This window comes from Aquila chrysaetos, chromosome 7 (genome assembly GCF_900496995.4).
Source record: "Aquila chrysaetos chrysaetos chromosome 7, bAquChr1.4, whole genome shotgun sequence".
NCBI lineage: Eukaryota > Metazoa > Chordata > Aves > Accipitriformes > Accipitridae > Aquila > Aquila chrysaetos.
In genome coordinates this window covers 24,207,754-24,234,144 of record NC_044010.1, presented here as the reverse complement: position 1 = coordinate 24,234,144, position 26,391 = coordinate 24,207,754, and the positions used below count along the sequence as shown (strand labels likewise).

The 26,391-nt window shown below is 38.9% G+C and overlaps 1 long non-coding RNA gene across 1 annotated transcript in view; it reads left to right on the top strand.

The window, feature by feature from the left end:
* LOC115344155 overlaps positions 1–25,472 on the top strand; it is a 43,038-nt gene extending 17,566 nt beyond the window's left edge. Inside the window, exons 2-3 of the long non-coding RNA XR_003924451.1 lie at positions 5,075–5,235; positions 25,339–25,472. This is a non-coding gene — a long non-coding RNA (uncharacterized LOC115344155). The remainder of the gene's footprint in view (positions 1–5,074; positions 5,236–25,338) is intronic.
* The last annotated feature ends 919 nt before the right edge of the window (positions 25,473–26,391 follow it).

Sequence of the window (26,391 nt, the reverse complement as noted above, 5' to 3'; positions counted from 1 at the left end):
GTCTCTCTTATCTATTTTTTCATTCTGCAAGTCTGCAGTGACTATTCCAGTTTAGCATTCAATTTGCATCCATTTGTAGCTGAAGAAAAAATTATCTCTGTATTTTTCATACATAGTAAGTCTGCCAGGTGCCTTTTGACCATGGCACTAATCAGTTTATGGGAAGTTTCAGCTAAGGCTGGCCTCTCATAGATAAAGTTATACAGTTCTTATATAAATGGATGAAGGCCAAAACCACCTCCTTTCTTTGGGCAAGTGGCATTTTGTTTTTGCTCACACCTGCTAATATACAAGCCAGTAATCTGCAACATTGACTCTGTTTTGTCAAGACATTGACTCCAAACTGCCCCTTGAACTGTTTACAGCCAGTGTAATTCTGTGCTTTCTGTTACAGTACCTCAGCAGTGATAAAACCCCAAGCTCTCTATTAAGACTTACAATCCATGAACACTGAACAGTTTTACACATCGATGCTTTTAAAGTACTATGGTTAGCTATGGCACAGACAAATAACTTGCTGGCTTCATTTCTCTCCTGTGGCATTTAATTACCAATACACAGTATTTAAACTTGTTTATTCAGTTATGGGTCTGTCAGTTTTAGAACTGGCATCTCAGTATCTCTCACCTTTTCAAAACTACCAGCTGCTATGTTTTTCAGTACTTTTTCCAAAGGGCAAAGCAGGTTATTTCTGTATTCATCATGCCCAATCCATACTATCAAGTTGTTGAATTTTTCAGTGAAATAAATGAACCCAAATGGTAGTCCCTTGGAATGGTGCTTTCCAAAAGTTTTAAAACATAATTCCACTTGTGCTCTAGTTTCATAAGGTAACCAACGAGAGCCATGGCAATAATTTAGGCAGCATAAATGGCATCAGCTAACTCCCCAGTAATTTTTCCCCGTAAGTATTGTAGAAATTAAGGATAAAATATGTTGTACAGTTATTTGGTTTTGAAGGTTATATGGCCCAATCCCAGCATTAGGAAGTATTCTCTTTTAATGTTATCTTTCTTCGAAGAAAAGAAAAAGGAGCAGGAGAAGTTTTATAAAGGCATGAGTTATGACTCTGTGGTAGGACTATAGTTCCTCTGGTATTTGGTCCTTTGAAAATTCACCTACCTCCTGAAAAACATGAACTGCCATTCCAGAAGTGCTTCTTCTTAACAGAAAGAGCAGGCAGATGTGCGTGAAACTGGCGGCATCCAGTTTCTCTGGTAATGCTACAAATTTCATGTCTTTCTAAGTCTTTTGCCTCATTGCCTATATTGCAGAGAAACCACAGTACAATGTTTGGTTTATCTTATCACCCTGCAATAACAATAAATTATCTGCAAATTTTATCTTCTACTTACAGTGCCATTTCTGGCACCATGGACAGCCTTTATATTTATGCTCAGCATAAGTCACTGAATGTTTCACTTGCTTTTATATTAATATTCCTATCATGCCCTGCAGAAACACTTGCCATTACCCCTGTGAAGAGCCCCTCAGTCGTTGGCTGTGCATCCCACACTGTGTTTGTAAACACTTGCAAAGCAATGAAGCATAGTTCTTGTTTTGGCATCTTTTTTCACATGATGCACGCAGGCTTGGTGTATGCTGTGTATATGGTTTTCTACAGTCCTCTGTGGGGGTTGTTTTCAGCCTTGCTGTCACATGCCTACTTTATTTGTAGTCGTCTCATGTCCTGTTTATTGTGGTCTTCCAAAGCCTTGTGAGGCTCTGAGCAGATCAGGTGAGCTCAGAATTTCCTCAGCAAGGACATGAGGTTGAATTTCAGAAATCAGGGCCAGTGCCAGGGGGTGGTGACCTGGTGATGGAGCTCTGTCTAGCAGGTAGATATTGCAGACATGATAATCCTGACGCTTGCTGAATTAGAGCACTAATCACTGCCATTAGCAGCAGTCTGCCTTCCTTTTCTTGCCAAATTCTAATGGCTTCCTAAGTGATTATTTCTGAATCTTCCAATAGTTTCTTTAGGGGGGATTTATCTGGTCAAATAAGAACTCTGCAGTAAAGATATCTAGAACAGTGTTAGTCATTTAGACTGTGTAATCAATTACAGAAATAGGTACTTCTAGGGAGTACTTCAACTTACCCTAAAGTGGATTTCTAAAATAGATAAATCATGTTCCAAAAGATTATACTTCTCTCCAATGGCTATAGAGGAGTCTGTACAAATTGTTCAGTGAAACAGCAACACCCTAGGTATCTGAAGCCAAATGAGGATTATTACTAGCCTTTAAATATTCCCAGACCTCTGTGAAGGACTCAGCAAAATCTACTGTTTAGCCTTATATTGGTAATGAGTTCTTCCATGTTTTCACTTCTCTCGTCTTTTATGTTTCAATTTTTTGGTATAGAATGGGAAATCCATAGGTTCTGTATTATAAGTAGCTTCCCTACCTGCTTTAGCTGGAAACAGTTAAACACATGAGTGTCAGGACCAGATAAGTACAGAAATAAAATTATTTTCTTCTTACCTTCAGTTTTGTTGACACCTGTGGCCTGAAAGTGCAGCATGGAGCACTGTTTAAATTCTCTCCAGCTGTGCTTCACACTTCAGAGAGTACTTTTGTTGTATCCCTACTATGCCTGGTGTTCAGTGATCAACTGGTGCCTAAGAGATCTGCAGCAAATATGTTGTTCTTGATGTGGTCCAACTAACTGGGCATGACAACAGTAAGAGCTATACACTCTCTGGGGAAAAAAAAAATCTCCGGCCTCTTTTGCCTACCTGTACTATTGCCAGGCCAGTCCTAAGGCTTTGCAAGAGGCATCACCTCTGAGTTTGTAATGATTTCAGTGTAAATGAACTTGTTGGGGGTGCTGTGAAGGTGCTGAGAGCTTTCCCTGCTGAGTGGACTGAAGGATTTCCTGCCCAGAGAGAGGGAACATAAAAAGGGTTGCCCTTTCTTTTTCCTGCTGCACCAGCAACAAAACACCAATATGCTAACTATCTAGAGCACGAGCAGTCCAACTAACTTCTCACTTTGCTGGAAACATGACAAGAAATGGGGAAGGATGCTCTAGAATACAAAATTAGACAGATGGTCTGTCAAAAAAAATTAACAGCAGCAAATCTCTCTAAGAGGCAGTTGGGATCTACAAAAAAACTGGAAGAACCAGAGGAACCTAAATTACTGCTGCTGTTCCAACTTTATGCATGCACAGTTGGGTGGGCCTTCAAAACAGAGGGCCAGAGTCTTTGCTGCATTTATTTAGGTAAAGATGCCAGTAGTGAATTTAGCAATCAATCAGCAGTCAAAGCATGCTAGTCCAAATGTAATGTTTGTATTGCGTTTTCTGTGGGAGGCAGAGGTATGATGAGGTTGAGGGTTCTCTCTTTCTCTTTTTCATATCTCTAATTTAACTGTTGGAAGATTCTCAATGTGATGCATCTGTGAATAAGGTAGATGTGATGCTTAGAAGCAGAGAGGTATTAAAGATATTGTATTGTGCAAGCAACTGATTAGGATTCCCATCTGAATACTGTATTTCTCTTTAGCCTGTGTCTAAATGCTGAGAAGAGGAGCATTTCCCCACTTCTGCAGAACTACTGAGGCCCAGTTTCAGCTCTGAGCATTTTAATTCCAGTAGTTATAAACATGTTAACAGGAGCATCAGAGAAAAAAATGTTGAATTCTGTGACAATGGTATTTGCTTCATTGTAATAAGGTAAATCATGACAGTTGTACTGGATATAAAGTGTGACACAAGTGGCAAGGCTATCATCAATGCTTGCAAAGAGGCCAACTTCTAAATCGGTGGCAAATGGTTAGAATGAGAGCCTTGTGGCTCAGACCAGAAAAGGTGGCACTGGCTGCTAGGACAGCATGGACAGTATTGGAGGATGGCAGTTAAATAGAAAAGGTTTGGGAATTTAGTTATTGGTGGATGGAGAAGAAACTGGGGAAACTTTGTGGAAGGTCACTGAGCTATCAAGTGTATAATGGGAGCTTTTAGAGGACAGAATCAAGCTGTTTTTTTCAAACTCAGGACACAACTGAGAAAGTAGAGCCTGTGCACAAACCATAGATGCCACAGTAACCCGCTATGATGATGACTGAGGCACTCAGCAGAAGTCAGCATCTCCAGGCTTTTGATCTGCCTAGGCAAGCTGCAGAGGACTGCTTTCTTAGTATCTTAACAATTCCCCATTTGGATCCAGTGGCATGTACTACTACTTCTGTGCATGGTATCTGGGCTCTGGGGCCTTCCTTTTTTTCCTTTCTGTAGAAATCTAACCAATCTCACAAAGACAGCTTGTTTCTAGAGGAATGCAAGCAGGTGGGAAGTGCCTGCAATTCCTTTTGAACTTCACCAGTTAAAAAGAAATTACTGTTTCAAATTACAATACTTTGTCACACTAATCATTCCTCAAAAATACAGCTCTATGTCTGGAATAACTGCTTACCTCGACTGAGAAACCTTCAACTGGAGAGGAAGAATTGGGGATGCTAAAGATAAAACTCATAGCAGCAAGGGCCAGGAAAACAATACACAGGAAGCTCAAAAGATGGAAAGAAGTGAAAAAAATTGTGGAGATGCAGTGAAACTCGTGCTGCTCTAGTTAAATTTGCTGCCTGACCACCAAATCAATTCACAGTGAATTTGTACTTCCAGCTCATTAATGAGGCAAAGCACCAGATTCTCACCACCTGAAACCTGATATGGAAAACTGCTCCTTAGAAAGTGCCTTGTCTTTCTGGGGATTTTAATATTCACACATATTCCTGGCATCAGCACGCTTGCCAAATAAACTGCTTTTTCTTGGACAAGTATTGCTTTATAGTCTTCAATATAAATACTGGGGTCAGGTCATTCTGTGCCTGTTCTTTATTCTTTACTCTGCTGTACCATGCGCTGATGGAGCCAGAAGCAATAACTCTTTGAAATTATTAAGCAGCATTTTCTCTGGAAATGCTGACTTAGATTTACATAGATAGGGCAGGTAACCAACAAGAGATGCCACAGAGTGGAGTGAGCAGAGGGGCTCTGTGAAACAGGAATGGATGAAGTTAGAAGACTGATACAAAATACTGCTTTTTCTCTTTCCCTGTCCTTTAAGAATGGCAGGGAAACAAATCCGCACAAGAAGAAAAAGGAATCAAGCACTCTCTCATCCGTCAAGTGCTGGCCCTGGGACACAGGGAGGCAGGGCTGGAGTTTCTGCCCATTAACCATGTGATCAGCTCTGCCACTGTGCTGGACCTTTGACAGGCTTTCCAGGTAAGTGAAAGTCAAATCAGAATTGGCTTTATGAGACAAGGTCCTATATATGAGGTCTGACACTAGGACAACATATCTACTTTATTATTGTCCATGTAAAAGAGAAACCAAAGTTGACCAGCACTAGAACAAGGAGACAAATGTCTGCACAGCTTCATTCTCATTCACCTCCCCCTACAAAACTTGTTCTAGAAGGTGTTTCATCTTGCCATGTAAACATTGATGTCTTCATTTCTCCTTAGATTAAATTTTGATTTAGAATAGATTTACTGGAATCAAACTACCCAAAACTTTGACCTGATTTCTCTTACAAGTTTTTGACCTCTCCAGTTTGATTATAAGAAGACTAAATGTGTGTTTCTAAATGTGGAGTTTCTAAAGCACTAGAGCAGACTGAAACACCTCTTGAGACAGAAAGTAGCCATCTGAAAATGCTGATCCATGTTTCTGGCCAAGAAGGAACAGTATACAAACTCTGTACTTTTCTAATCCTGCAAGCTTCCCAGCATCAGTTCACTCCAGCACCAGTTCACAGCACAGGGCTGATTTGATTTTCACTGATTGCCAGCAGCCTCAACAGGCCAGCTGCTCTAGTAGCTGGAGACCAGCCAGGAGTAAAGTGGCCCTGGCCACCGTCCCCTGTGCTGATGGCAGGGTAAGGAGGCATACAAACTACCGCAGCAACTGCTTGAAGATTTCTGAAATGGGAAGACACCCAGCAGCTGCCAGCTACTTTAGTTTTTAGGTCAGCTTTGATCCAGCGAACTGGTGCAAAACTGTCATCTTGGTTTGGTGGATCTAGCTCCATGCATGTATGCATCCTTACACTCTTTTCTCTTATATTGTTATATTGCAAGCAAAAAGTGGTTGGCTGTACCCACCCCCAAAAAAAAAAAGGTATGTTTGCTTATTTTCGAAAATCAAATGAGCTACATTAATCAATTTAATTTAAAATTTGTATATCATGGAACTGTAGATGGTCAACATATGAGACAAGAAGCAAAAAAAGTTCTTTTAGATCCTTACTTGAAGCAAGATTTATACAGATTTTAACACCTCAGATAATCTGTAGAGAGATTAGAGAAGGCAGGACCTTGTAAAGAGCATACATTCAGTGGTGATAATCTGGAAGAGCGCAGAACTAGCTGCAGCACTTATCAAAGCACAGCAGAGCCCGGTTACAGAAACCCCTCCAGCTCGCAGCTATCTGAGCCAGGAAATCAGTATGGTGCAGGACAGCATCCCAACAGGGCTTGCTGGCTTTCAGAGAGGCAGCATGGTGTGTCTGAAACCACAGTACAGGCTCAACACAGGCCAATGCTATACAAAGTTTATTTATCATAGGTCTAGCAAATAATGTAGAATCCACAGCTATACTTTCTACATTATACTTACCTGCAGATCTGTCTTTTCTTATGCCAGGGAATAAAGCCAGTAGAAGGGTACTTATAGTACTTCCTCAACAATATATGAGATTACTTTAAAGGTCAAAGTGTTTTTCATTTTGAATGCCACACTTTGAGGCAAAAATAAAAAGTCTCTTTTCTAGTACTATAGACACACATAGTCAATTATTTTTTACTCTGAACTACCAGTTATTAGTAAAAGTGGCATTTTCAAATTAAAAGATGTTACAAAGTAGATGTAGGTCAGTACAACAATTAACAGCAGTCTTACACCAAAACAAAATTTAAACAGGCAGTTTTGTAGTTAAAGGAGGTGAAAACTTTTCAAAACCTCTTTGTCTGAATTTCACCTTTTTGCAATAAACTTTCCACAAGCCTATGATAAATGGAAAGAAAGACACCAGAATATGCCACAGCCCAACATCTAGGGTATTAATCTGAAATGTGGGAGATTTAAGCAGTCTGCATGTAATACCTCTGAACCTCATTAATAACCCCAACCTCACTGCTTCTGCAGCTAGGCAGTCCAACAGTGGTACTCCAAACAAAAGCAACAGTGGAGGTATATGTGGATAATTCATTCTCTAGAGTTGTTTCTTTCTTGCATTTATTTTGTGCATGTTGACAGAATCAGCTGCCATCCATTCCAAGGAAAAATGCCGTTAGGTTTCAGTCTGGATTTTTTTTGTTTTCCTTAAAAAAAATAGCTTTTTTGCCTTTTTTTACAAACTTGTATATTAAGCATGCTGCTAGAGCTACAGCAAAAAGGCAAGAATGCAAGTGAAAACATAGCTTTTAAAATGCTTGTTTTGTAGGTCTAGCTCTAATGTAGCTATCCACTTTTTATTTCAAATTCTCATTTTTAGTAGATATGAAATAGTCAACAGTACAGAACTTACACAATATCAACAGTGCTCTAATGTATTCAGTTAGCTACCTTCTAACAATCCACACACCTCTAGGTAAACTGCCCTGGAATAAAATTTTACCTGTAATGGTTATAGGCAAAGGGATTTGCTTGTACCTGAATTTGGTTTTGTGATAGTTATTTGAATTAACTGAAAAAACCACCTCTTTATAAATAATGGAATTATTTTTTGTCAATGAATAGTCTGAATATGATATTTTCCTCTTTTTCAGACAGATTATTTTACATAAATATTTTCCAAAGTAATCTACTTCACCAAAAATTTTAGAAACTCTTTTGTTCAATATACAGACTTCGATAAAAACTATAAACATTCTAAAAAGTTATTCAAAAGAAGGTAACAGCATCCCAGATTTTGCACATTTTTAAAATTTAAAAGTTAAAAGATGTGCTTTATTAGCCACTAGTGATACTGATTTATGCTGATTCAAGAGTTGGCCCTTTAGAGATATTTTCCAAGGTTCAAAGATGTTGTTAACAAATTCTTAAATGGAAAAATATCACAATATAAATAGGTGGCTTCTGTCCCTCACTTATGTACATACACGAACAAGGCAACTATAGAAAATGGGCTTTCTAATTACATAATCACATTTGGTTGTAAAATCTAAGGCTTTGTCCACCTAGACAGATGATATCCTGAACACCTCTAGGATCCTAACATTTCTAAATATCTTTGTTGTCAGAGGAAACCTATACTTTCAAGTAACCCTCCACATCAGCCTATGTGCACTTCAAAGGCTTCTGTCTACCTTTTGAAGTACACTATCCATATCCAATGCTAAACCTTTTCTAAGTGGAGACTGGCAGCTGCAAAAATAGACTGTAAATCTGGTTTCAGCCAGACTGTAAGCAGATTTAAAGGCATATTTTAAAAAGTCCTGAGAGCCTGTCTTGAGTACTGTGCCAAGAATTTCTACCTTGACATTTTCACTCAGTAACTCCTTTCCCTAGTGGCCCATCAGAAACCTCTCTGCTCCTCATCACCTTCCCCTTAATGCTTCTTAAGAAAAAACAGTGCTGGATATGAAGTCCCTGATGTATTCTGCCTCCAATGAAAGGCTGGAGCAAATGGTCAAGGCTTTATCTGTAGATAAGAATACAAGTATTCTTTCCACATGCTGCCATACTGATAGTAATAGGAACGAGATAAACACACTGTGCTTTAGTCTTTAATTCTGTTATAGAAAGCAACTGCTGTGGACTGCATTCTTCCATTCTTACCCAAAATGACCAGAAATTTTCTCTGTTATTCCTGTGCTCCACACTTGAGTCTTTAGTCCATAACATCTTGAACGTACAAAACAACATCAAAAAGTGGTGAACCTAGCTAAAAGTAACCTCTTTCTGTATCATTAGGTATCAAAATGCTTTACAAAGACAGCAGTCATAGTTACCCTATGACATAGATGTAAAAATAAGGATACATCATAGAGACATGCAACCTCTTTAAGGTTAAAGTTCTCTCTTTAAGCTCATCAAACACACCAGCATGAGAGCAAGGAATAGGACCTTGAACCTCAGGTACCCAAAAGAGTTATTACATCAATGAATCCACAGTATTTTTTAGTCCACAGCATGTGGTATTCACAAAGAACACAGTTATTTGTTACAGCTGGAGGTTTCCCATTTGAATGTCTCAATTCCCAGTCTTCTGAACCCAAACATAGTACAGTGACTGTCAGCCTTTTCTATAACACGAGTCTTTGTTATTAAAGAAACCATTCTGAGAGACAGTTTTCCTGTGTAGAAGGAGATGGGATTTTTGCAAAGCACCTAACGATGACCATCAACAGGAAAAACACATGAATTTTGTCTCATTTAAGACTGAAAGAAGAAAAGAACTTCTGGATCCCTCCTACGGGGAATTGGGTTTAATGCTGTATTTAAGATTCTGTTATGGTTCTCCATTCGATTGTGATGTTTGACAAAGTTAGATCCACCATATTCCTAAAAATGTATAATTATTTTGAGCTAGATCACCTTAATAGGCCTTTGAAGGAATGTCAGGTAACTGTAATATATGGGGCCTGCTTATGTTGAGTTTTGTCAAAATTTAAAATAGATAAGGGTCAGTGCTGGCAGGAAACTTGCCTTCTTCCTGGAAGAGTACTTAATATGTTTTTTTTTTCTTTTATGTAGCAAAAGAGAAAAGAAAGTGAGCATGAGAAAAGCAGTTAAGACACCCTGGGTAAACCTGGAGTACTTTGAAAATACCCTAGGTGGTTGATGGGATGTTGAAGAGTTGTTGGGTTTTTGTAAGATGAGCATAAGAAATTATTACTTTTGATACCCCTGCCAGTGGCTTGAAGGCCTTGTTCCTTGTTCTTGCCTGATCAGTGTTTCAGAGGAACTGTTCAGGTTCCTTCCTTTGCCCTTACTGATTCTCTTTTCGGGAACAAAGATTCAGTAGTGCTCTACAGCAGTGCAGGCTTTATCCCAAATTAAAACACTTGCAAAGTACGTGTATTACATTCACAGGAGCTCTGTTTTACTTTTAAGATTTACTGTGAGATTTTAACGTAAATATGGAGAAAACAAGTCTATCTCTCTTCTTGTCTATATTTTCTGTTTACCATTACAGCATCCATATAGTGTTTAGTGCTGTAGTGTTTTCATAGGAAAAAAACCTGTCTTAATATTTAGACAGTACAGAATAACTTAATAGTATTAATATTTACATATTGTTTTATTAGTAGTGTCATGATGCCAAAGAACTGTTACTGAAAATTATTTATTGATGAAGAAATTAATTACAGTAAGAATTCACTGGAGGAACAGTAACATCTGGCTTCATTCTTTATGATTTCCATTCTGATAAGGTTGTAAAGTCTAATAAAATTAATCAGTAATAAAAAACAAACATTGTAATGCATTCTGAGAGGTGGAACTGCTATACTATAACTGCCTTGCCTAAGGCTGCTTTCCAGTGTATTTATTGTAGTAAAATGTAACAGTTAACAGTCATGGGGAGGTGGTGTTGCTTTTCCCTTTAAAAAAGATTATAGGACACCCACTCACACTGTGGCTGCTAAGCCATACAGCTTCTACCAGAAAGGGATCAAGCCATTTCAAAATCTCTTAGCACTTTTTCTCCCGTGCTGCCACCCAGGGCTTGCCTTATCTCCTCAGTGCACTGCCAGAGAAACGTCTCGTCTCCATCCTTCTCTTGGTTCTGTCGTTGTCCTTGTTTTTTCCACGCTTTCCCTTTACTCTCTAACCTATATATGGTAAGCAGCCCTGTCCTCTAAAGCCCTCTTTTGGCTAGATTAAGTACAGTGAGATTTTTAAGGTATTAGATGTGGGAACACAGCTGTTAGCCAGGCCTTCCTCCCTTCAGGACTGGGGATTTTCAAGCCCATATCTGAAAAAGTGTAGGCATATACATATGTATGCACATAGATATTTATCACCTCCTGTATAATTCACGTGATTTCCTTTCTCTCAGCTTGGCATTATCTCTGGAAGGCCAGTGCTGAGCTCAGCAGGTAGGGAGGGGAGAGTGGGAGCAGGAGGCTATGGAAAATAACATCAACCATGCTTGGAGAACGGGCTGTAATTAGGATTTTACCAAACTCAAGTGAGTTGTATCTAGCCCAGCCTCAGTGCCCTTGTGCTGTAGAATGGGTAAATTTATGATGAGTTGGGATGTGAGCCCATAAGCCCACATGGCTTTGCGATGATGGTTTACTAGGTCAGCTCCAGAAGTGATATGACACCACAGCTCTACATCTACTCCAACAAACCAGGGTGTTTCCTTTCTCTTCAATGAACTTCAGTCAGGGCTGCAAACACGACTAACCTTAAGCACATTTCAAAGCCTAGCTCTCCTTTTAGCATGCAATTTATATGCAGATTCTTATTAAAAATGATGCATTAAAGTTAAGGAAGCACTAAACTCTTCTGTTGAATAACAAGCCTAAAGTAGTTTCCTGAGTTAGGGAAAGGAGGTTAAGAATGAAGTACAGCTTTGGACAGAAATTACGTGCCTATAACTTAAGCAGTTTTTCACCAGAGAGACAGGGAGCGTAGTCTGACAATTTCCAGCATCTAAGATGTGTGTTAGTGGTACAGCCTGTAATGAAGAGACTCTTTGGGGAGAGGCTTCAAGATCTATGATCTGCATATTCTCAGAAGAATGCCTCATAGAAACTTTGCAGAGATTTTAAGTATCCTTTTCCAGGCTATGTGCTACAGTGGGGTCTGCAAGCCTGCTAGAAAGCTTTGCTTATTCAGCATCTGGAGGTGTCAGCTTCAAAAATGATGTTTTAGCCCAGGGGCTTAGCAATTAGACGCTGTTCCATTAAGATACTCTATTTAAGAGCTCTCCGCACCCACTCCTTGCCCCTTTCCCAGTGCAGTAGCAAGGAAAGTAACAGGGTTTTCTGTAAGTAGTGTGCATTTCACCTTAATAGTATATCAAATGAAATGAGTCCAATTCCCAGCTCCATGGAGTTAATTGAATGTTATATTTGCAGGATTCCTTTACATTGCAATTGATTTTAAGACTTCCTTCTCTTCTTTCTTAAAGTCTTTAATTATTCCTGGCTTTCTTCTACATTTTATAGTTAAGGCTTTATTATTATTGTTATTACTGTTCAGAAATTTTCCAATCCTGGCAGGTTTCTTTGCATTGCACAGAAAAACATGAACTGTACCATTTCCACAAGACATGCTCTATCATAATTCATTAACTTTATCTATCCTGTAAATAAGGGTAAATTTCTTTTTATGCATTTCACATCAGGGAAACATCGCACATAATTAGACTTTTTTTGCAATAGGCACTACAGCTGGATGAAAAATCTGGAGGAATATTTCTGAATTAAAAAGACAAATCTGGTGACAATTTTTTTTTCTGAAGTCTGGGTCCATTTGTCAAACTGTTCATAGGAGGGGAAGAGGAACCTCTGAAAAGTTATTCATTTCAGCATTTTCTAAAGAAGTATTGAGGCTTATTATATTCTAAATATTTTTTCGTGCTGAAATTTCCTATGCTATTTTTATTTTAGAAATAGAAAAAATATTCAATAAAACCAATTTTTTTTTATTATAGTTAAATCAGAATTTTTTTCAGGATTTTTAGTTTCATCAGACAACCAAAGAATTCATTTTTACCCAACTCCTTCATGCAGGAATGTTTTTAGGCAACGCCATTTTAGAAACTTTTAACATATCCCATTGTTAATATGTGCCAGAAAATTTTCATTGCGTGGTTCTTAATCAAGCATAATTGGCATGGCAAGTGGTACTATTGAGCCATCTCAGAAGGAATATGGAAACACTGAACAAGGACTTAATGATCAGCTACACGAGGTCTAGGAGTATAGCTTTATGAAGATACATTTTTATAAGTTATTTTACCCCAGTTCAGTAATTCCATTGTGACGTCCCACGAAAAAAAACCCAAACAAACAAACAAACAAAAAAACCTCCAACCTGCAGAGCTAGTATAGCTAGGAGGAACAAGCAGATGGTGAGGTTGTACTGCTTATGAATAGCACTGTGTTGCAGTTTAACCCCAGATGGCAACTAAGCACCACACAGCCACTCACTCACTCCCCCACACACACTCAGTGGGATGAGGGAGAGAATCGAAAAAAAGTAAAAGTCATGGGTTGAGATAAAGAGTTTAATAGGACAGAAAAGGAAGAAAATAATAGTAATCATAATAATAATAAAATTACAATACTACTAATAAAAAATGAGAATATACAAAACAAGTGATGTACAATGCAATTGCTCACCACTCACTGACTGATGCCCAGTTAGTTCCAGAGCAGCAGTCTGCACCCCCTGGCCAACTGCCCCCCTGGGCATGATGTCACATGGTACGGAATACCCCTTTGGCCAGTTTGGGTCAGCTGTCCTGGCTGTTGTCCCCTCCGAACTTCTTGTGCCCCTCCAGCCTTCTTGTTGGCTGGGCATGAGAAGCTGAAAAATACTTGACTGGGTATAAACACTACTTAGCAACAACTGAAAACATGAGTGTGTTATCAACATTCTTCTCATACTAAATCCAAAACATAACACTATAGCAGCTACCAGAAAGAAAATTAACTCTATCCCAGCTGAAACCAGGACACACTGCCACTAAAAGATAAAGTCATGACCATGTGTCCTGTTTCAGACATGGCCTGAAATGATGGTGCCCCAAATCTGCTTATCATCAAGGATGTCTCAAAATCCTTCCTTGAATCTCTTTGGAAAAACAGGTTGGAAATGCTAAAATTGCAGCAAAAGCAGAACATTTACCAGGCAAATAAATGCCATATCCTGAAAGGCTACACCACAAAGATTTTACTTTAATGCCTATATTTTATTTAGTACCTAGAGACAATGTACTAAATGTGGATATAGATTGTCTGTGGTGACTGCCAGCGTAACAATAGATACTCTGCCTGGAGACACTGGTGTTGTCTAAATCCTTCCAGTCAGAAAGACTATTCAACCTGCTCTGGCTAGAGATGTCATCTTTTTGCATTCCCTCCTCTTTAGGAGAAACAAGTACCTGTAACCCAGGTAGTGTCTAGAGCAGGAACAAAACACTTACCACTCTGTCGAGCCCTCAGTGGGTCACAGGGAGGCACACACAAAAGCACTTTAATCTCGTTTGCATTTTATGTCATCAAAACGGTTGTAGGGGTGAATAGATTGCACTATAACTAATCCTAAAAGTTGGGTTTTTTTAAAAAGTAGGGCAAACCCTGCAAAAATAATCATATTAGAACTGAAGTGATGAGATATTTTTATTTAAGGAGGATCATTTTGACATCCTGAGCTTTTACTCTGCATTTCTTTCATGCTTTCAACTTTTTGCTTATAGCCAAGAGGGTTAAAATCTTTTTTTCTTTTCCCCTTCTGCTGTTCTTTTATGCAGTCGTTTGACTCAAGAACCTGGGCTTTAAGAAAAATGTTATGTATCTCAGGGCTCATAATGTTAATTGAGAGAATGGTTTTTTTAATTAAGGTTTTGTAGAAAGAAAATTTTTTTTGAAGGTTACAAAAAATAGCACATATTTGTATGTGTATATGTGCATGTGTACATACATATATGAATGAGTAATGCTTGCCTATGTCCATTGGGGATTGTGACTATGCTTGTTTTCTTGAAGTACCCCAAATTCTCTCATTCATAGCCTAAAGACTATATTTAAAACTTTTATCTCTGGAATGCAAAGTTTTTTCAGTCAGATTCATAATTTTGCAGAATTTTATTTTGTCAAATAACTCAATACTGTGGACATCCACAACAGGTTTCTTTCACATTTTCCCAGTTTGCTTTAGAAGTCTGAAATATAGGTTGAGTAGACATTGTTCTATTATATCAGTTTCTAGACTCTGTAATCTTTTAATAACCTCTTCAGCTGTTATCTATTCTGTTCCTAATTCCTCATTTTACTGCCTTGGTAATCTGATTCCTAGTGCAGGCAAATCTCCACCTTCCTCACTTTTTAAAGTCAATGCAACAATGACTTATTTTTCCTTATCTTTTGTGCATAATTCATCATTTCCTCTTAGCTGGATTTTTTTATGCAAGTTTCTTCTGTGCACATTTAGAAAAAACATTACAGCAGAAATAGCTCAAGCTGTTGCTAGCTTGCAACCCTACCAAAATGTATTACCAGATCTCAAATACAGAGCAGGGAAAATTTAGGCTCACCTATGACCTCTCAAAGTGCAATAAGAAGTAGTGATTTAGTGGAAAGCACTGATTCTTCTAAGTCAGTTCCAGTTCCTCTATCTAGGGGCCACTGAGCTGAAAATATACCTTTTGACTGAATGTCAGCTTAAAGTACTAATTACCCTGTTCATTAAAGATCCCATTGCATCAGAATAGATTTGTTCGGAATTTGCTTCCTGGTTGTAATCCCATTCCCTTTTCCTAATATGGTGTACTGTATTAGGAAAATACTGTAATACAGTTCTTTTTCCTAAAAATTCTTCTAGTTCTAACAACACACAAATCAGCCATGTTTCAGTGGTGCTCTCTGGCCTAACACAGCTGTCGTCCTCCACTCCTCAACTGGCTTTTTTAAGGTTACATTAAACGACCCTCACAGATTTTTACAGGTAGCAACTCCTTGCACCCCTCCAGAAGCCAACTGCAACTACAGTCACTGCCAGTGACAGTGAAAAGAAAAGCAAGCCCAAGAGAAATCTTCCTGGGGCTAAAGTTATTGGCCCCTGGGGCTCAACCCAGTGGCCAGCAAATCCAATGGCAATTGCTCCACTGATAAGAGGTAATATATCAGATCTATAGAGCTGTGTGAGCTCTACAGAGCTCAAATCCATGGAGCATCAACAGTGTCCATGCTTCTGGGCTTGATGTAGAGAGAGCAGGGGCCAGAAATCACTTGACAGTCATCTGCTTTAGAAAAGAAACGCTGAAATTCCCCAGAAAGCTGTGATATCTTGGTCCTATTGCAATTCCTTGAGTGCGGTTTTGTCTAATGTTTGATGGTATTGTGTTGATCAATGCTAGAGATGTGTACAGTACAGACAAAAAGAGTTTTGCAACCTAATAAACAAGTAATTTCTGTATTTTGGAAATAACTGATGAAGGTCAGAAAACCATCTGGAAATTCTCTGGCTATGACACTTCTCCACGTGCATGACTTGTAACATTTTCACAGAGTGAGATCAGCTGTGATTTAAGAAAAAAAAAATCCTGATCAGGTTTTGAGGGATTTTTTACACTACCATGAAACCTTCTGAATATTTCTAATTAACCTTGGTCTTGTTTTACCTATCACAGCTTGTTGTCATAGCTTCCTTTAACAACAAAAGCTCAAAACCCAAAAATCAAACCCAAAAGTCTTCATTTAAAGATTTTGTGTTTAGTGGTTGGTATAGACTTCTTAGGGCTTCACTAGTTTCTTCACAGATTGAATACCACTTGCTTCCTGTAATGAAATTTACAGCAGTTTTCTTGAATACATCTCCCTCAGATTAACTGAAGCCACAGAATCTGACAAATATGAAATAACAGCGTGTCTTTATAAGCTACTTACTTGCATCTATTTAAAAATGCTACCACTGCACTCCAGTTAAAAATTAGATTCCTTTCAAACAATTTACGAACGCCCAACTCAATTTTCAAGCCAAAGAACTTGAAGTGTTATTACCTCCTGCATCCAATCAAATTCATCTACAAATATTGCTTAATTCTCTTCTACATTAGGCGAGTATCTGTGATAAATGCCTTTTAGCTCTGCTGAAATTCTGGTATTCATCTCTCTCCTTCTAACAAGCCGTATTTATTTTAACAGAGGCACATCTTTTCATAATATGAAATCTGAGGCTGAGATCTGTTGCAATTCGTTGTATGGGCCCTATTATTCTTCACAAAATCACTGTTCCATGTGTGTATCTTTTTAGCATGTCCCAGGTTTTGTTCTCACTATTTTAATCTGAAATTACTGGACAGTGTGGTAGATACTCACATCTGTGAGATGCTTGGAGCAAAAAGCTTCTCTCAATCATGAACTAAACTACTTTGTGCCTTACTCTGGATGCTGGGAAAGCAATTTCACATGAAAATCTTTTGCATCATAACAGGCTACCGCTGTTTGCTGTCCTCAAAAGGGCAGGACTTCCAGCATCATTAAATGTTCCACATAGGATGTGAACAAATTGAGATCTTGGCACCAACCTTCTCCCAATTAGCTGACATGCAGAATGAATGGGTGTTAAAAGGAGATAGCAATGACTACTGTGACAGTCAAGCTGCCCTCTTCCATGATCCAACACCTAGCAGAGTCTGCACCAGCAAAGGTTTTCACTGGTGTGGCAGTAGGATGAAGGGGGTGATTAGAGGCGACTTGTTGCTGATGATATGTAAGCTTATAGGAAGACATGATTCGGTGTCCGCATAATCTTCCCTTATTGAATGTCTCAGGGTAATGAGGGTTGAGGGGCTTAAAGGAAGAAGGAGAAGGAAATTATCTCTGCCAAGGTTTAAAAACAGCTGGAGAGTCAAGGATGCAAGTGAGAGAAAACAATTAAGTTTGCTCATGCGACCTTAATTCACTCATTTTCCATATGTTTTACCGCAGCCTTAAATTCCTTGGTCAGAACCTTTTTCCATAGGGAGTTTTCCCTTTAAATTGTGCAGGATGGATCTCCTCTGAATAAAGAAGTCATAAGCAGTTATGTCTACAAAATGCTGGACTTTGTTGCTGCATCTGTTGAAAGGTATGTAATAAACAGGACACACTTCAGGATGGGAAAGGACGGTATCTGTCATAAGTGTTTCTGCATGATGTTAGGTACATTACTCAAAGGAGCATTTTTACAAGCATTCATTAGTTGAGTCCTTCTTATTTTCCAGTTGATTGGCTTGCAATTTGGATATTAGCTTTGCAGAAGTGCTGAGCACTCACTGTTGCAACTGGAGTTGGTGGGATACGTACTTTAAATATCGATGTACAGTGAAATCAGTGGGATATATACCTTAAATATTAATGTACAATGCCATGCTGACAGCAGTGTATAGCTGCATTTCTAACCCTGGACCAATTAACCTTCTGAGAAGTCCTACCTCATGATGCTGTATGGATATATACCCAAAGGACTTAATAATGCTAAGTTCCTTGAAAAATCAGGTTATGTGTCTCGTACTGGGCACTAAAATTAATAGATAATCAATTTCCTTCTCAGCCTCAATTGTCTTATCTGAAAAAAAATGAGACTAATAGGAGCCCCTTATCTCACATGGGTAGAATAAAAGTTTATTAATGGCGGTGAAACACTCCAATACTCACCAGAGTTGAAAAAAAAAAAAAGAAGAAAAAAATGATGACATTCAGAACTGAAGTTAAAATTAGTGATGAGAAAGATCATTTTATTTTGAGCATTCCTGCTTGCATTTAGGAGCACACATTGACCAGAGAGTAGATTGATGCAGGGATCCTGTGGAAAACAAGGTGTATAATGAGTAAAAGGAGACAATAGCATTTGCAGATAGAAGCTGTGAGACTGGATGTTGAAATGGCTCTGTTAACCTGTTCCTAACTTGAAGCTTTTTGCTCTTTCAAGGCTTTTTCAGGTGCAGATCCAATTCTGGGGAAGAGAAGCATGGAGCAGATTCTGGACTGTTCCCCCTCCATAGGTGCCATCAGCACGTACCCCACTGGTACCATGTGAATGCAGGGCGCTTCTCCCCCTCCTTCCTGAAGGCACACCTCTCTGCTCTGCATGTACAATTATGAAAAGTAAATAGTTTTAGTTTTCCATAGCAGAAGCATATGAGAAGCACAAGTGAAAGCAACCCTTTCCTCATGAGCACTTCCTCTGTAATTTTTTTTGGTCCTTTCTAAAAAAGTGTCCTTTTCTAGGGATTTCTTTCTTGGTATGCCATTTCTGGCATAGGCAGTTCTAGACAGAAGGTAGCTGTTTTATAACTGGCAGCTTAAGTAACTTTTCCACCAATGTTACTGTGCCTTCTGGTAGGTACATTTTCCACAAATGATACTTCTCTCCTCATAGGAGAGTTGGCACATCTTTACCGTAGTGCTTGATTTTTTTGTGAATTCTGCCAACCCAAATTTCACAGTACATAGAAGCAATAAATTCTGCCTTGTAATAGATGGCTGGAATTTGAATAGATGTTTCGATTTTAACCTCTACCCTCATCAGCATTAAGAAGTAACTGCTTGCCAATATAAACCACACAGTTGCCACAGCTGTTTTCCTACTCAAATGTGGACTAAAGATGAGTTTCTCAGACAGCATTAAAAGGACAAATGATAGCCTGTTACAGAAACTACTTCATTCTGCAACAGCAATGTTCCCTTTTGAGTGACTAGTCCCTAAAGCTGGAGCAATAATTAAGTCACTGCGAGATCTATGTATAAGGTAGCTCTCATAAATATACTGGTATTTGCTTTTATGATCTATTTAGCTTTGCCATAGTCAGCTTCATTGACTTGCATTTGGCCACTGTTGCATCGTACTGATGTTGTATTCAGCTGAACAGAGATGGAAGTTGAGGAGCATTAAGTGCACCTCTTCACCCCAGCCGTATTATTCCTACCTTCTGTCACCCTCTTGGATCAGCATTTCTGGTAGGAGGCAATGCCTTGTATAGGCACAAAGAAGCACCAAATTATTATAACTGCCACAGTTGTAAATATATGTTTTATGTGCTCAGCACCTCTAAAACTTGATCCTTCCTTTATCTGTAGCCTATATGGGGTTTTGTTCCCTTCCTCTGCCCTAATGCATGGTCATGCACACACACATGCATGTGTGCGCAGTCAAGATTCCCAGCATCAAATCCTCATTCTGCTCTGCAGAGTGAACTCCTCCTGTGCATGTTCTCCTTGCTGGTTTTGCTCTAGACTGTAGGTTTCCCACACATTCACAGTCTCCTCTACCTACAGTAACTTTTCACCCCCACGTCACAATCCTGTGCTGTTCTTAGTGCCAGCTTCTGTGTGACTTGGGGTGGTATTTGGTGCTCTTTTGACCTTTCCCAGGTAGCTTTGGCTGGTTTACTGCTGAGAGGTCCAACTGGGTTGCTACTTGATTGTTTGCTGGCAATGCTTGGCAGCAAGAGCTGATATTGTTATTCTTTATTACAGAACCAATTATCTCTGCTATAAAATCAATAAAAATATGGGGCTATTGATTAAGAGGCCAGGCAATGGAGATAGGATAGAATATCAGTATTATATACTAATACATTGCACATGCCTTTGGCTCAGATATTATTCTTAAATGCATATCTTCTTCTGAGTGATCTCTTTACTTTGTCATAGTAGTTATTGACTCGGATTTTATCCACCCCCCAGTAAAGTTGTTGCAAAACTGTAAAATAAGTAAAGAGTAACTCTAATGCAATTGCACTTTGATTTAATCCTGTTCCCAACATGGAAATGCTAAGTTCTGAAAAGCAGCTTTTAGCTGCAATCTACGGGATTTATCTCCAAATGTGCAGGTGATACAATTAGGTGAGTACTGTTCATCTCGTCCATTGTGCCATTTAACTCCCAGTAAGTCTTTTTTCTTCAAACATAACTCTCTGCATAGCTGTCACAGCACTATATAACAGAGCTGTTCACTCTCTAGCTTGACTTATTTTATATGGGTTTGTTGGCAATCAGACTTAGCTGTACATGCATAAGCTCCAAATCACTTGGCGTGGTCATCTTAGCTGTCACTGCTTCCTCACCTTTCAGTGAGCAAAGACTGGAAATACTGGGGAAAAAAGGAACATTTCACATAGCTTTGCAGCGATCTGTCCACCTGAGTTAGCACTGATGGGCTCCTCAGAGAGCAAACCAGAAGATTGGGATGAAAAATACAAAGGTGAAAACAGAGAGGTGCTTTCCTCCTCTGCTCCACAAAGTAATATTTCCAGAAATACCTTGGCTTGATTTACCAAAATAGGATGATAAAACATTTTGCAGGTTGTAAGACCTGCAATAGTGAAATATCAATAACCCCACAGGTTGATAAAACACACTTGTATACAGATTTTACATTTATCTAGGTAATGCACTACTTTACACTTTAAAGGGAAAAAAAAAGGACAAAAAAAACAAACAGGCAAAATAAAAATTAAATTGCATAAGCTATTTTAAACTGCAGCACAAAACATTAATTATCTATTACTCCTACTTCCCAGTTCTCTGAGAACTACGGCAATAGACAATTGAACACATCTTTATGTTTTGCTCAATAAATGAAATTGTTGCCAGTACTTAAGATTTTGTTATGCCCATAAAAATTCTAGTCTATCATACTGACTGTGATTTTTCCAGGAAAAAAATCTCTAAAACTCAGAAGCCAAACAAAAAAATTCACCCTGCAAGCATTAATACATTTGAACATAGTTATTTCTTGTATTTTTAAGAAATAATTTCTCATCATAATTCATTACCACTCCAAGGATTTAGATAGTTTTCAAAAACTTAAATCAAGTGGCTGAATCTGTAAATACAAAGTCATCAAGAACTTGTTACAAGTCTTGTCAGATTTACACATGCAAAATCAGACCCTAAGCATTTTGCTGGGAGTTCAAAGCAAAGAAGTTGGAGACTAAAAGAGGTTTTGGTTCATTAATTATTGCAGTGTTATCCTGGATTATATTGAACAGTTGTCTGGGGGTCCAAGTTCTTGTATGCAGAGAGGTCTAGCATTTCAGATATGATGATTCACACTCACATCAGTGGCAGGCATTCACTGCAGGTAGTGATGGACTTTCCATGGTGCACTCAAGGTAGTCAGAGTTCATAAATGGCTTCTTTACCTTAATGGCTTGTGCATATTTCCAAATACGTGATCCTGGAGTTGATGCATGCAAGCAGTCTTCCATTTTAAGTGAAGTAGGGTGTGCTAGAAAAATTGCTGGAGAACCCACAAGGCACTTCACTTACTGCTGAAGGACTCTGCTGAGAGAAGCTTATGACACAGGTGGAAGAGGCCTCATAAGCATCCGATTAAATTACAAGGTTTTGGACTAGGACTTTATATAAAAAATACATTTGTACTGTAGCAGATGGATACTTCATATTCTTCTAGATTCCTTAAGAAACTATAGGCAAACCCCATAATTTTTATTTATTTATGAGTTAATTTAGATTAGAGGTTCATCAAGTTGGGTACTCCATGAGATTTCCAGAGTGCCTGGTTAGATGGGTTTACTGGCAGAAAGAGCAGGGACTGTCCTTTGTATTTGTAAAGTTTCCTGTCCACATAGTTGAGATGTATCAACCCAGACCCTTTAAGCACTAGCATAATAAAGATGTAAAGTAATAACTATAACCTCTAGGTCGGTGTGTGAATGTATAGAAAGTAACCTATTCAAAACACAGAGGTGGGCAGCCAGCTGTTGTGAGATCTCTTTGTCTGCCACGTGCCCATTCAAGGCAACTGCCCTGGAGATAGTGAGGAGAACATGGGAGGGAATATTGCCTCACTTCATCACCTACTGTGACTGTGTTACCTACTGTCTCCAAGGAAAGATGAAGGACCCGGCATGTATTTTTTCCTCCACACTTCCTTCAGTATACACAAAAATCCAGCTCTGTTAGTCATATTTTCATGAGTCTCCCTTGCAGTGAGCTGACCTTTCAAACTCCTGCATGCATGAGATCAATCACTTTGATTTTGGAACACACTTCTCCACCCATCCATCCTCCCTGGAGAGACAGTACAGAATAATTGGAGAGAATTAATCCAAACAAGCCAAACAGATGTTGGAGAAAGATTTCCTCCCACTCAGTCATCTTCTGACTGAAACTTAGCTTGTCCTTACCACAGATGGCCCTTCCCGTTTGTCAAGCATGTTAATTTACTATTTTAACATGTACTATTTAGCTAGTACTGGAGACTTTTTCCCAACATTTTAGTGAGAGGCTTAGACAAACAACTCAAACAGTCTTGGTGCATGCAGAAGAAATTTGAAATCATGACAAACAAAGTACAACTAAAATTTAGTTTTACCAATAGACTATATTTAAGTTGCAGGCTTTAATGATGGTGTTGCTATGATAGTATTGGTATCCTTGAAGGTAAATTTGTATTTTAAGTTTGTTCATTTTTATGTAGGTCGTGTTTCCATTGTGTAGGGATTTTGTAATAACAATTAAAAGGCACATTTGTCAGAAATAGCTGATAACAGTAGGTGCATCACGGGCAGCTTACCCCAGTAAGACACCTTGGCCATGTTGATTTCCATGAGTATAAACTTCAAAGTTCAATGAACTTCAAAGTACAATGAACTTCAGCAGATCCAGTTTCTCACCTTTTACATGGAAGACAGGAGAGGAAGGGGGATAGAGGGAGGTAAGAAAAGCACTAAGGAAAAATATCTGTCATATCTGTTTATCTCTTCGCTCGAGGGGGTCAGTAAATGATAAAGCAGGAATACAGACCACATGGGGCCAACAGATAGAGGGGACTGAAAGAAGATTTTCTTGGGAAGGGCCAGCAAAATCCCTCAGAGGGAAGCTACAGATCTGTAGGTTTAAAGTGTGCATAAAGCAGCAGTTACGCAGGGAAAATGGCCAGCTTCATGGACCTGCCTGGGAAAAGCAGCAGTCTGGAGGCAGGCAGCACCCGAGAGCCATGTTTCTGTGCTGAGTGGGAGCGAAGCAGCACAGCAGCAGAGTGCCAGTCCACACGTGTCCGGAGGTGATGGATAGGCCCATTAGATTTTAGCTTTGTTGCTGAGAAGTCAGAGTGCTGCGTAGTTTTGTGATGTGACGCTGGTCCACCAGGATCTGTGCTATGTCAGTGAGCTAATTTGATATTCACGATCTAACATTTGCCTGATATTGCTTAACAGTCAGTGCTTTCTGGTATCAAACACCCTCTATCAGTTTAAAATGTTGGGCTTGAGATTAATATCATAAATTCCCCTCACTCCTATGTCCAGAAAATTTTCTGCTGCCAAAAATCCATGAATAATTGTATTTAGACAGTTTCATAGCACTGTTGAGAGCAGAAAAGGTCATTTGCAGTGAAAAAACTAATTTCCTCTATAAAGCTAGTTTTATTACCAAAAAAATTGAACAATGACCATCTAGTCTTCGCTGAGGGTAGAAATGCACTTTAAAAAATGACATTAATTTTAAATAACTTACTTTCATATGTCATGGAAATACAAGGGATTCTGCCATTTTTACCACCATTTTTATATATATATCTGTATAAACTAATTAAACTTCCTTTCTGAGGTACATAAAAATTTAAATAGATGAAAGAGAGGAGGTCACTAGCTGATTACTTTCTCATTTAATTTGGTATCCTGCTGCAAAATTTAAATCTTCATTGGAAATACAGCAAAGCTTGAGGATTTTCAGAGCTAAGAATTTGGGTTTCACCCCTTTTAAGTTTATAAATAAAAATTTAAGGGAGATGTCATAAGGTTTTTTGTGTAGATCCAATCTGAGTCAAATTTGCTATAATATTAAAATGCAAATACAAAAATTGGAAGAGTTATAAACAACTGCTTCATTTTGCATGACTCAGAAACATATTCCCCAAAATGATCTTGCCAGCTGAGAGGAGCATGAGCAATTTCAGACTGAAGGTAATCATGTAAGACCTATGCAGACCACTCTTACTTCATATTTCAACCCACAAAACAGCTGTGTTACAGTAATACTAAAAATCTGACTGAAGAGGTCAACATTTCTTCTTTCATCACCTAATCTACAGTAGGTGCTGAGCTTTGGTAGTACTCATGGCCTTCAATGGAGAAACAGTAGTAAGAGAATCACTTCATAAAAATTTCTTCTCTAGGTATAAGCACGTAATATTGCATGATGCCATGTGAAGGTGCTGAAGCAGTGCAGTCCTCTCAGCAAGGGTAGCTAGACCAAGACAAATGCTGAGCTTCTTTCTGTACCTGAGATAACTAATTCAGAGTTAATTCAGGTTCCATCACGCCGCACTAAATCCTGCCCTGTAGATGTGTCTCTTACTTCACTGTCCCCACGTCTTCCAAAATACTACAGTAGCAGGTCTGCAAATACCACAGGTAAAATCAGAATTCATGTAAGTCCCTCTTTAAATATTTTGCACATACATTCACGTGCTATCTGCCCCAGACTTGCTGAAATATCAAGGCACAAACTAAACATTAAGAACGGCATTTTTTTCCTTAGGTAATCTACATGTTTAATTTACTCTCTTTTTTTTTTTCCATTTCCAAGTTATTTTGCACCTGTTCATGAACTACTGTTCTCTTACTATATATTAGTGATATATTTAAAACTAGGTTAAGTCATTAATGTAAATAACCTTTGCTTCCAGATGCTACAGAGTCAGATAAAGATCTGAAGACCAGCGAAAGTACAAACTTAGAAGGTGTCTACACTATTACATACTTTACCTAGCTTGAAACCAGCATGTTCCAACATGCTGGTTGTGTTTTGTTTTTCAATGTAAATCATGTCCATGACCTGATGTGCTTAATAGATCAATAAAAAATCAAATTGGTACAACCAGAGGTCAATGAAATGGAATTTGGGGACAGAGCTGAGGTATATGGGGAGGGATTGTAGGAAATACATAAACATTTGCATAAATTTAGACTCAGAAATGGATAGTTATGTAGCTTCGTCAGCAGCATGTAGGCTCAGTAGCAGCATGGAGCTCAATGCACATTACGTAAGCCCAGCATGGAGGCCAAATACTGTGATGGGTTAGACTGCACCAAGCTATGCGTTTCTACATGCTGCTCGCACCCAAGATCAAAGTTTCATGGTGCCAGCCTGGGGAGGAAGAAGCTGTCCATGCTTGGGACTGGCACCAGCTGGGCCACTGCTTCAAGCATGCAGTTCCTCAGACAACTCAGATGCAGTTCCTCCTTGGCTGTGGGCCAAGGAGCTGTACAAAATTGATTTCCAGGGTGCAGTGATATTTTTATATATTTCATTAATGATCTTTGATTCCTGTCTAGTTCCTGAAGAGGCAGCACATTTTCTTTTTCCCTGTACCTAGTAAACTGGTTGTGGCTTCTACCCTTTGCCAATGGTGATGTTGCCACTCTCTTTGAACAGCAGTTTCTGACACCTGCAAGAGTCATGGGCACTGCTGATCCTCTCTCTGAGGCAGGTGAGAAAGAGAGAAAGTATGGATGGGGAAGTAGTTTCGATTTCTTTATCCTCTAGTGTGCTCATCAAAATAGTGCAGATGGCACATAGTGAAAACAACAATCTGCTTCCAGTAAAAGTGAACTTTTCCACCCTAAAGGTAGGACACTAGGCCAGTTAAGTTTATGTCTGTTTAAGGATTGTTTCCTCTCCTAAAACACTCCAGTGTGTTTTGCATGGTTACATGCTACCCATGCAATACACTTACATT